The 12,275-nt window shown below is 43.7% G+C and overlaps 1 long non-coding RNA gene across 1 annotated transcript in view; it reads right to left on the reverse strand.

The window, feature by feature from the left end:
• Positions 1-499: 499 nt before the first annotated feature.
• Positions 500-12,275, reverse strand: part of LOC138571894 (uncharacterized) — a 313,216-nt gene continuing 301,440 nt past the window's right edge. Inside the window, exons 2-3 of the long non-coding RNA XR_011303897.1 lie at positions 3,618-3,777; positions 500-587 (exon numbers count right to left, since the gene is read on the reverse strand). This is a non-coding gene — a long non-coding RNA (uncharacterized lncRNA). The remainder of the gene's footprint in view (positions 588-3,617; positions 3,778-12,275) is intronic.

A 12,275-nucleotide genomic window follows, 5' to 3' on the forward strand; every position in this document is an offset into this window, starting at 1 on the left:
AGCCGCAACATCATCAGACTGGAAAGAAATGCAAGGTGGTGAGCAGGAATCAGGCCTTTTCATATTGTGTGCAATGTCTCTGGAACAAAGTTACTAATGGAGATAAGACTGGCACTGTATAGCTTGCACTTCAGGAAGAACCTGAAAACCCCACTCTTCAAAGAACATCTGGTCAGTCGCTGATTTCTGCATTGAACCCTACTTGTTCCCTTCTACAGTCTCCCCCACACTCTGCCTCTCCATCAGAGCTCCTCTGGGGCATACATGTAACCTTGTGGGTGCATCCCCAATGTTGCTTTCAAGGTAGGTTTGCGATTCATACATCCCACACATACAACTGTAGGTTATTGTGGATCAACAAGAGGCTGCAGAGAAAAAACAGAAGGAGGCAGATGAGGAACAGGAGAAGGTGGTGAAAGAACAGGACAGAGGACTGGTGGATGGAAGACAATTTTCATCTTGCAGAGGAGACAATAGTACCTACCTCAACCTACCTCATGGACCATGAAGTAGGGGAAGAAAAACTGCGAGGAGGACACTCTCCAGAAAATATCCCTGAGCATCTCGAGACAGAACAGCTAACCATCCTAAAACAATTAAACATAATTGCAGAGGTTTTCTGCCAGGCAAATAACTTCTTTTGTAAATTCAAACATATCAAAGGGGTGGACAAAGAACGTTGGGGCCAGATACAGTGCACCCCTTCTTACAGCAGGTCTCCAAGCCATACACCAAGTACTTAATACAGACGGCCAAATCTTATATCAGATGCTGAGACAAGAAATTAGGTCAGCTGGTGTTTGTTAAGGAACACCCCCGCCGGCAAATGCAAGATGTTTGTCTGTTTCCTCATGAAATACCCTGGAAAAGGAGTGGCATAATCATAATATCCCGGAGAGATGGCAACTACACCAATCCTCTTCGGAGTTGGCCATTCTAATGATTGATTGATTGATTTATATAGCGCTTTATACCAAGGCGCTGTACAGTGGAACAACAAAATAACATTTAACAATAAGAGCAAAATTTACATCATGAATCATTCAACAAAACAGTGCAAAGAGCAATTAACTTAGGTGGGTGTGGAAAGGGGAGAGGGAAGAGGTGGGGGAGTAGGAAGGGGAAAAGAGAGGAGTAGGAGAGGGGAGAGAGGAATCGGATGAGGGTAAGAAGAGGGGCGGTGGGGGGAAGTGAAGAGGGCAGAGGAGAAGTTTTCAAGGAGGAGAATCGAGGAGGAGGGATTTAAGGGAAGTGCGAAATGAGGTGAAGGTTGTGGTAGAGCGGATTGTAAGAGGGAGCGAGTTCCAGTGCAGGGGTGCAAGGGGTTGGAATGAGCGTAAACGGGAGGAAGCGCAAGGAGAGGAACAGTGAGAAGGAAATGGTCAGCGGAGCGAAAGGAGGGGGAGGGGGAGTAGAAGGAGAGGAGGGAGGAGAGATAAGGAGGAGCAAGACCATGGAGGGATTTGAAGAGAAAGTAGAACTTTAGTTGTGAGTGGAAGGGTAGCCGGCCAAGGTGAGAGAGCGAGGAAGAGATGGAGTCACGGGAGGTAAGGAGACGAAGGGTACTGACAGCAGAGTGGTGTATGGATTTTAGAGGGGTAAGCTGAGATGCGGGAAGTCCAAAGATTAGAGAGGAGCAGTAGAAGAGGCGGGAAAAGATGAGAGAGGAAATTAGGAGTTTGGTGGCGTGGAATGTGAGGGAGGGACGGATTTTGCGAATATTGTAGAGGTGGTATTGGCAGGAGCGGGAGGTGAGTGAAATGTGGTGTGAGAAGGTGAGAGAGGAGTCAAAGAGAGCACCTAGATTACGAGCTTGGGGGGAGATAGGGAGATTGGAGGGAGGAAAGTGAATGAAAGGAGGGGGAAGAGAGTTAGAGGGGAAGAAAAGGACTTCGGTTTTATCGGTGTTAAGAGAGAGAAAGCGGGAGGACATCCAGTTCTTGATAGCAGTGAGACAGGAGGAGAGTTTAAGGTGGAGGTCAGGCGAGAAGGAGGAGAAAGAAAGAAAGAGTTGAGTATCGTCAGCATAAAAGTGGTGAGAAATGCCAAATGAAGAGATGACAGGGGCAATGAGAGAGGTGTAAAGAGAGAAAAGGAAAGGACCAAGTACAGAGCCTTGAGGAACACCGTAGTTAAGAGGGAAGGAAGGAGAGGACTGGCCTCCCCACGATACAGCAAAGGAACGGGAGGAGAGGTAGGAGGTTAGCCATTTTAGAACAGGACCGTTAAACCCAAAGGAGGAAAGAGTATGAAGCAGGGGTGGGTGATCGACAGTGTCAAATGCTGCGGAGAGATCAAGTAGAATAAGGATAGAGGATTGCTTAGCATGTCGAGCAGAGAGGAGTGAGTTAAGGATAGAGGTGAGAGCAGTTTCAGTGGAATGTTTGGGACGGAAGCCAGATTGGAAGGGAGGAAGGAGAGAGGAAGAAGTAACCAAGGATGAGAGTTGAGAGTAGGCAAGGCGCTCAAGAAGCTTAGAGAGGAAAGGTAGAAGAGAAATAGGTCTAGTTAGCAGTGAGCAGTGGATCAGCAGAGGGCTTCTTTAGAATAGGAATAATCGTTGCATGTTTGAACGCAGAGGGAAAGATTGATGTGGAGAGGCAAGAGTTAAAGAAGGTGGTAAGGTAAGGGATAAGAAGAGGGTAGATCTTGGGGATAAGAACGGAGGGGAGAGGGTCTGAGGGGGCGGACATGGGGTGGGCTTTGGAAAGAAGGGAGGAGACTTCAGAAGAGGAAACAGGAGAGGAGATGGACATAGTAGAAGAGGGAGGAGAGGAGGGAGGAGGAGAAGGGGAGTCAGAAAGGGAGTTAATTTTTTGCCGGAGAGTGAGGATTTTGGAGGAGAAGAAGTTGGCAAAGTCAGAAGGAGAGAGTGTGGAATTGGTTGAGGGATCAGGCATAGGAGGAGAGAGAAGACGGGAGAGAGTTGGGAAAATCCGATGAGGGTGGGAGGCTTGAGACTGGAGAAGGTTAGAGCAGTAGGAGGATTTGGCTGCTGCAAGACAGGAGTTGTAAAGTGCATGGTAAGAAAAGTAAGAGGCTTGATTAAATAGCAAGGGAGATTTGAGCCAGAGTCTCTCTAACCGGCTACCGGACACTCCCAGGCTCAACAGTGGAAGCTGACAGGACCAGAGATGGTGGTCAGGAACCTACTGCTACCACCGGGTACCTAACTAAAGATACCCAGGAGGCCAGATTCATGACCATGACTCTCGTCGCACAGGTGAAAACTAACACACATTGAAGTCCTCTAGCTTGACCTTGCCCAAAATGGTCCTACTCACCCCACAACCATGTGAAGAGCCAGATGATTTTGAAGGGTGAGACAAGCTGGCCCAGGGCAGAGGAGAAGAAACTCTCAATGTTCCCTTAGATCTCGAGAGGCAGACAGACGAAACCCTTGGATTAACTAGATGTCAAACTGCGGTATGAACTGACCTAGTGTATTCTCAACAGCTGCTCCTCGGGAAGCTGGTCCCAGCAATCTGCATATACAAAGATGAAGAGGTATATCCGAAAGCCCAACTTCAGTTTAAAACCAAGACTGAACATTGCACTGTAGAAGTCACATTAATGTCCTGATAACCAGAAGTTCTCTTTGGGACCTACTTACCTACCTCAGTTTGATAGATGGCTTCAGGATCGCCAACATTCCGAAGGCACCTGAAGAATGGCACTGGTCTCCAGGGAACCCAAAAGGGAACTGGACTGCTGGATGGTTAAAACTGAGATGACATTGGAGTGGCTCTGGACTTTCAGGAAGCAGCACTTCTTGCCCTGTTAATCCATAGATTTCTATTAATGAAGTTGTTTATAATTGGTGAGTATTAAATACTATCTGGATAGACCTCATTGACATGGAATAGCAATCTAATACACCGATAATATTATTTTACAATTTCAAAGGATACACGAGAAGCATAGCACAAGACCAGAATAATTCTGAATAATGTAAGGCATGAATGAAGATTCAGGAGAAGTGATTCAAAAGATACAAAGAGAAATCAGGCAACATCTTCATTATAGTCGTTATAAACAACTAATTCTAACACACGTTATACCGCAATTGACTTGCATAAGAGCGGATTTCACAATATATACAACTGAATAGTCTGTTCTAAACATAGGTTGCATTGGGAGAAGTGATAGATTGTTTTAATAAAAATCGAGAATGACAAATAAATAATTAAACAATTAAAGGCCCGCTCTTTTAACTAGGACCATATTAATTGTTAGCAACTGCTACAATACAGAGGATTAATTAATAGACCATAAAATATGAAACATTCAATATCTGTATGAACCTGAGCCAAAGAATGTTTTTTCCTTTTCTTACTCGTCTCCCTCTGCATATCTTATTGGCCATATAACATCAATAGCCATTGAAATACATTTGTTTGGTTGTTTTCTGTATTGGTTGACAACTTGAAAAAAGGGAAGGCAAAACACGTGTTGACAAACAACGGATTATTCAATGGCAAACAGGCAAAACAACTGATTGTTAAGGAAAACAATTGACTACTCGGTGGTAAAACAATGGATTGTTTAATTGGCTAACAGCTGATTGTTAAGGGAAATAACTGATTGTTAAATGGTAAACAACAAATTGTTTAATTGGCTACTAAAGAAAAATTGATCACAATCAATCATTGTTTGGTTTTATATCCAATAAGGAAATAGATAACAATAAATACTGTATTCATTTTGTAGCCCACAAGTTAGACTGACCACAGTCTAATCATGGATACTGGGATGAGTGCACCATACTTGTAATTTGTAACCTATTCGTGCTCCAGAAGTCTGTCTCCAAACCCACTGTTAAAACCCTGAGCAGGCAGAGCCTGGGACCAATGGTGGTGTTGGGAGAGGAAGGAGGGGGGATATGTGATGAAGTCTTTGGGGGGCATTACAGTTTTGCTGGTACCCCGCCAGTAATTGCCGGTGAGATACCAGCAAAACTGCCTTACTGTTTCTGCCGCCCGATATCCCGGTATTACCGGAAAATTATTGGCGACGGAGACAATGGTAAGTTCCCTTTCCATGGAGTCCCATAGGATTCCATGGGGTGGGATTGCCAGAATTACTGGCACCGGTAGTACTGGTGCCAGTGATTCTACCATTTATTTGCCAATAGGGGCATGAACTACCAGTAGGTCAGGACTGCCGGTATAGTTCACTGCCCCACCAGCAAACTTCTGTTTCCCTGGTCTGGAAGAAATGCTGAGTCTGGAATGACCGGCATGTTTTCTGACATTGTTTCCGTACCGGGGAAACTGTAATGAGCCACTCTGTCTGGCTGTGAGAGTTGGGTTGGGATGACCAGGGGGGCTGGATCCCACCACTTGCTACTTGAGTCAGGACCTTGGAGGCCCTAACAATTTTCTGGGTACTGTTTGATTCATGTCCTATTCCTGACAGGCAAAGATTAGTTATGTAGTCCGTTCCTCCGGTCCCTAAATCTGCTGTTGCTGCTCTTGCTCTGGGATTGAAATGCCACTCTTAGTGCTCCATGTCATTCCAACTTGTGCAGGCACCATCCTGTAATGGGTGAATATATAGGGAACTCTGTGGCTGGGGGAGATGAGGGATGAATGGGGATTGAGAGTGAGTGACAGCGAGATAGAGTAACAGACAGAAAGATACAGAGATCCAACAGGTTGGGGAGAGAGAGATCTAAGAGAGAAAACCGCAAGACTATGTTGAGAGAGATCGCAAGAAGGAGCGGGTGAAGTACTCAGCCCTTCATATAGAGGCACCTAAAGAGAAGGTGGCTATACAGTGAGAAGAAAAGACAATGGTAACCAGAGTAGAGCGGTGAAGCAGAGAATCACCAGGTGTTGGATAGAGAAGGAGGAGGACAAGAAGATCAGCAGCTGAAAAGAGGAGATGGGGAGAAAGAGAGGAGCTGGAGGAGACTGAGAAAAGCTGTGAAGGAAAGCCTGAGATAGGTGATGAAACAAGCCTGAAGCAAAGTATTTGAGGTGCAGGAGCAGCAGAAAGAAAGAAAGGAAAGGATAGAAGCCATGGTAAACGTGGGTGTGCAAATCTCGTCCACGTCATTTCATGTATTTTCTACAAGAACACCTAGCTGAACTTTGCCCAGCATGGGGGCGGTAGCACCGACATTATCATGCATACGATGAGGAGGTTCCTTTGAACTAAAGGGAGCTCCAACAAATAATAAGAACTATCATGATAGAAAAACCTCCCCTACTATTAAAAAGTAGAATGTAAAGTGCTTTAAACAGAGCTACACAAATTGGCTAATACACCACCGACATGCTACGCTTCAGCATGACGGGGAAGTTATGCTAGGTATTCTAAATGCCAAATCTGATTCACTATTTTGGTCAATTATTAAACGGGAACATCCCCAGCTAGCAATACAGATCATTCCCGTTTCAAACGCAGTTTGGACTTCCCATTTCTTGCAAAGGGAAGGCTTCCTAAAATGGACTCTTCGCTGATTGCAGAGAGTACATTGGCCCTCTTTGTTGTGGTGGACAATATTATTCATCTACTTAAACAATCTTCCGACTCGAGAGTATCAGCACCAAATGGTGTGTCTAATCTGGTCATGAAAAGCGCACCGGCCATATGGTCTGTGATCAATGTGTTTACTTTTCCCTAATATCTTCCCAATGGAAACACCCATATCTTGGAACGCATCCACTGTAGTTCCTATTTTTAAACATGGCGACCGCTTAAGCCCATAGAATTACAGGCCTATTATCCTCCTCGATGTAGACAGTAAGATCTTTGCAGCTATAATGCTAAAAGAAATCGAGACATGGGCAGTTCAGACATGGATGACTGAACAAATACCAGACAGGATTTCAACAGAACATCAGTACTTCCCTAAATGGGCTAATCATTAACTTATTTAAGTTTAAAACAAATAAAACAACTAATCTGCCTATTATTATGGCTTTTGTGGATTTTACATCCATGTTCTACACAGTGAATTGAACTGCTCTTTGGTGGAAACTTTCAGATTGGGGCCTACCGAGCGGATTATTAAGCATCTTAATCCATCTACACACAGATACGCACAAAATAGTTAAAATCAATATAGATGGTCATACTACCGATAGGATACCAACACACCATGGGCTTAGGCAGGGGTGTGTATTGGCTCTGTGCCTATCCAATACATATATTTCAGACTTAGGTAATGCCTTGGAATGAGTCTCATTCACAACTCCCCGACTTGGCGATTTGCTCCTGATGTGTCTGGTGTATGCCAACAATGTTGTCCTATTGGATCATTCACCAATTGGACTGCAGAATCTTTTAACTGCCTGGTTGGCTATGCAAAAGATAATGATTTGATCATGATTTGATAATTAACGAGAAAAGATAAGAGTGCTGAGATTTATAGCAACTCATCGGAAGCTCGGCTTCAGATGGTTGTTGGAGGGATGTGCCCCTAGAAGAAGTGACACAATTGATATATTTGGGCATTCCATTGTTTACGAGTAATAATAAAACTATACTAATGGATGTGTTCAATTCTAAAGCTGAATGCAAAATAAAAAAAATTAAATTATATAAATATATATGGCTAATTTTCAATATTATTCATTGTCAAATATTATAATTACAAGGCCAAACTTGAGATTGATAGAGGCAAACATTTGGGGAAGTGTGTTAAGTCTTCCCTCATGTGTGCCCGCAGCAGTGATTTGCTGCAAATTGGGTTTACTATCACTAAAAGTAAGAGTTCAGTGGAATTTGCTAATCATGTACAGGAATATATTATCTCCTCCTGAGAACTCTTTGTATAAAGATTGTAATGACCTGCCTGGGTTACGCAGCAGTGACATTAACGGCAGATGGATGAATGAGCGCACCTGAATTTTGCAAGAATTGAAGAGGAGTAATGAAATGTTAATAGTTATTTCACAAGTTGTTGAAAAACGGCTCTGGGAAGCCCATTTGATACACACTAAGAATGATATCTTTAGTGTAAGGGTGCAGAAGTAAGACTTGAAAACAATGGTGGCATATTTTTGGGTACAGACTTTTATTAATCAAGAAAGGGTTGGAAAAAGGCCTCTCTATCCCTAAAGCTAAGAGGGGTTTCCCTGCCTCAAAGAAAACTAGTTGGGATGTCCAAAAACCAAAAGGTCTGTCACTGTCGTGTCTCACAAGCATACCTCTATCCCGAACATGAACAACTTAAACCAACTGTACAAGGATGATCACTCCCAAAAGTAAAGTGTTCATGGTAGTTGCAACAAACAGAAAACATCCCAGTCTCTCAGGCAATACAATTATGAAAATAACAATGTTCATTAGCAAAGGACTCCAAGGCTAGGGTTGTTTTCCTTACCCCTAAACTACTTCTACTTTCATTGCTTTTGGGATTCTGAGCCCCTTATCATTTTTTGTCACTGGGTAATTTACAAGGATATTCTTCTCAACTTCACAGTTCTTTTATCCCATCAACTTGGCAGACTTCCCTATCAAGCATAGGGTTATGTCCTTTTCACTTCCAGAGTCCTTAACCCTCTTGTTCTCAACTTCCTATGTGGGGGCAAAGATGTGAACAGCTTGGTTTACTCTCCTGCCAAGCTTGTGTCCTCTCATGGACTATCTTTCTTTCTCTTATAGGTTCCCAGCCCATCTTGTTCTTCCTTCCTTCAGGCCTTTGCCTTTCACATAGGTGCGGATCTCAGACTCACAATGTAGGGTTGTACTTGCTTGGGTTACTCCCCTGCCAAGCGTACAACTCCTCCTTGTTTGCTCCGTCTTTAATTAGGGTCCAAGACCCTCTTTTTCTTGGTTTCTCATATGGGAGCGGTTCCTGGCCACTTCGCTGTCGTATCTGTTTGGTTCACTCTTGTGCCAAACATACGATTCCTCTCTCTCGATTATTCTGAGGGTCGCAGACCCACTTATTCTTTGACTTTCAAAGTGGTGCGGACACAGACTTGCAGTGTCCATTCAGGGTCACAGGCCCTCTTGCTCCAACTTCTCTTTTCTCTTCTGACTCAGCCCGGCTTCACGTCGCTCCTCGCCAGTGCTTCGCCAGAGCTTTGGGTGCCCAGAGGTTTGTTTCAGCAGCAGCGCGAGTGCCCCTTCCAGCATGGATCAGCTTTGCGTTCTTCTTTTCCTCCGTTCTCAGCTGCCATTTTCGTCTCACGTCTGCTCGCCCAATGAACGGTTCCCACAGTTCCTCCTCGGAGGATCATTCTCCTTCTGCCTCCCAGCTGAGGTCATGTTGAACTTGAACTCCTACGCTGGTTTGTTGCTTACGTTTGGGCCAATGATATCCCGTGGGAAGCTAGATCACTCACGCTGATCCTCCAAAGTGATCTAACCCACCTGCAAGGTCTCTCCCACAGCATCATCATTGGCACAGGCCAATTATTTTCACAAATTGTTTGAGGAGAAAATTGAACATATCAAGAATGACATTTCAGTCAAAGCCCAGACCTTAGTTAAGAAATGCTCAGTACAGATGACTGGCCAGTCCCCACCAGAAATTGTGCAGCCGCTGGTTTTAGACCCATCAGCCTGCTAAGATTTTCACCCTGTATCGCATTATTCACTTTGGAAAATTCGTACATAGTCTTGCTTTTGCAAAAACAGAGGTGCTATGTAGAAGCATATTTTCAGCATTGTACATACCCTCAATTCTACCCACGTTGCGTTTTCTAGAGTTTTTAAAAAATAACTGATTCATGAACTTTTAGGTTTATAGGATACATTTGGATGAGATGCACTTATAAGATTCTACGAAATTGTGTTTTTATATGGGACATTTTTAGCTCAATTTTAAATTGTCTATTATATTTGAATTATTTTTTTTTATCTCTTTGCACCATTTACAAACCTTGATGCAGATTTTGTTCTGAAACTTCCTTTTTTAAAAAAAAAGGTTTAAATAAACCACACACAAAAATAACAGATACGAAAAGGTCACCCAGGTATGAGCTTGCGCCAGTATTTTAAGTAGGAAAGTTCATGTTGTGACACTCCGTAAACAGGATCCCAGATGAGTGAGGGAGGTGATGAGATGGCTAGAGAAGTTCCCATAAAGACCTTATCAATGCCTCCTATCTACCTGTAGTTTTGGGCCTTTGTCTGATGCCAGCTCACGGGTGACTCTGACTACAGAAGCAACTATCAGGCTCTAGTGCAGATTTGAGACCCGAAAGGTGGGGGAGACCCCCTCGCTGTCTCCAAGCTACAGAAGAGCATCGCCAAAGAGGCTATGAGAGGCTTACTTATGGACTTAAATGTCAAGATAGAGACTGTTAAAGCTATGGTATCCTCTGTGTCTTGTTTGACATCTGCCAGATGTTTCAGGAAGCGTTGGCTACATTGGCCCTCATAATCTATGCAACAAAGTAAGGGGGCTGTCACATTTTACGCAAAAGGTGGAGCCATGCAGAGCTAGCACATACTGCTAGCATATGGAGTGAAAACATAGGTTTATTTTAAACTGAAAAAAGACCAATTTAGAAAGACCACTCGGAGACCGCTGTGACCGGTCTTTCTAAATCATACTGTGTTGCCCTTGCCATAAACAAGTGCATGCAGGGCGTGGCCAGATGAGGGAAGTCACGGGAGCGAGGTACCTGTATCTGGTGTGTGTGTGTGTATGTCTGGCTGTGTGGGAGAGGACGGGTGTGGGCGGGGGGAAACGTGTGTTTGCGTGACTGTGTGGGAGAGGAGAGGGAATGTGATGGAGTGGGAAGGGAGGTGGTGGGTAATTAAAGATTTTTGGCAGTAAAACCACCTGATTGCCTAGAAATCCAGCAGGAGAGGGTGGGGGGGTGGGGCAGGATTGCTTTAACTGGGGTTTCGGGAGGTACGTAATGTCATATTTCAGCATTTTAAAGACCTCACAAAACCGGACCAAAAAAATGTTTTGGTGTTCGGCCTTTAAAATGCAGAAATATCACATAGAACAACTGCTGAAAATCCTCTTTAAAGGCATTCCACTTAATAGCTGGGACACGTGGGAAGGGCAAAAACAAAGGAGACCTGGGAATATTTGTCATAGTTTCAAAAGTGTATTTCCCATTTTGTTCTCCAGTGCCCAGATAGACACCCAAAAACTTCAAGATGCCTCAGTGCTCGAAATAGCACTCAGAACCATTCCTACATTTAGAAAAGAAATGTACAAGGAAGAAGGAGAAAGACAACTGAACCCAGGGGGCCGTTTTAATCAAGGGAACACATTATATTATGGAAGGGACGGAGAATAACTTCTCAAACTAAGAAATAAGACAGACTCAGGAAGTTGGCAAATAACTGTTTTATTTTCAATTGTCTAAAACGGGGAGTACAACGGACATCGACAGACGTCTCACAGCATAATCTCAACAAATTTAATAAAAAAGCATTTTTATATAGCAAAATCTCATCATACATGACATCAAACTACGTGGCAAACTAAGAAAACCTATATGGAATTTTGGTTGGCGCAAGGGGAACATCTAAGTATACCTTCTATATGGGATAGGATTGTGATTGGATCTCTATGGTCGGGTGGACAACTTAAGCCTGCCTCTCATGCAAGTCATCCTCAAAACATATTAAGTACACAGAATACTATTGGTTCTTAAACTATAAGGCCCTTCATTATATGGGCTTCTACAATTGGTTGCCACCCTTGTACCCTTCTGGAACATTCGATTCTCTAGCAGCATGTAAGCTGGTACCGCAGGTGCTGGTGGGCGAACTTGACCATGTCTTCCCACCCAATTAGCCCATCATCTCTCATCACTTATGCCATCTGCCATTCATATTTTCCTTGAACTCGGCTTTGTAGTAGCATCTCGTGTCTGGGACTATAAGGGAGTGTGAGCACTCGCTATCTTCAATCAGGTGCACCATGCTCTTCATCTATTTTCACCCTCAGCTCACGTGAGCAGAAACCATGAATCGGCCCGTGCTATTGCATTTAATTGTTTTCAGTAAAGAAACTTGGCACTCATGGTGTTCTCTCTTTGCAACTTAACACTGGATACCTCGGCTTCTCACATTTACTGTTCTTCGCAGGCTGATAACCAGTTCTTGGCTGCTTCCATCAAATTCAAACCTATTCTTTGCTGCAACACACGCATAGCTCTCAATCTGTCTTCATGCACAGAGACTTGCTTACTAAAATTGTATCTTCGAATATCCAAAATTTTATATACATACATATTGGCAGCACTGCCTGCAATATATATACTACTTATAGTCAGCCATGTGAATACTTAGTCTACTTGCGTTGCAGCAACAGTTATAAAACGGCTTGTGTTTACTGCAGTGTT

Source organism: Ambystoma mexicanum, chromosome 1p, assembly GCF_040938575.1.
Source record: "Ambystoma mexicanum isolate Mex_15411 chromosome 1p, UKY_AmexF1_1, whole genome shotgun sequence".
Taxonomy (NCBI): Eukaryota; Metazoa; Chordata; class Amphibia; order Caudata; family Ambystomatidae; genus Ambystoma; species Ambystoma mexicanum.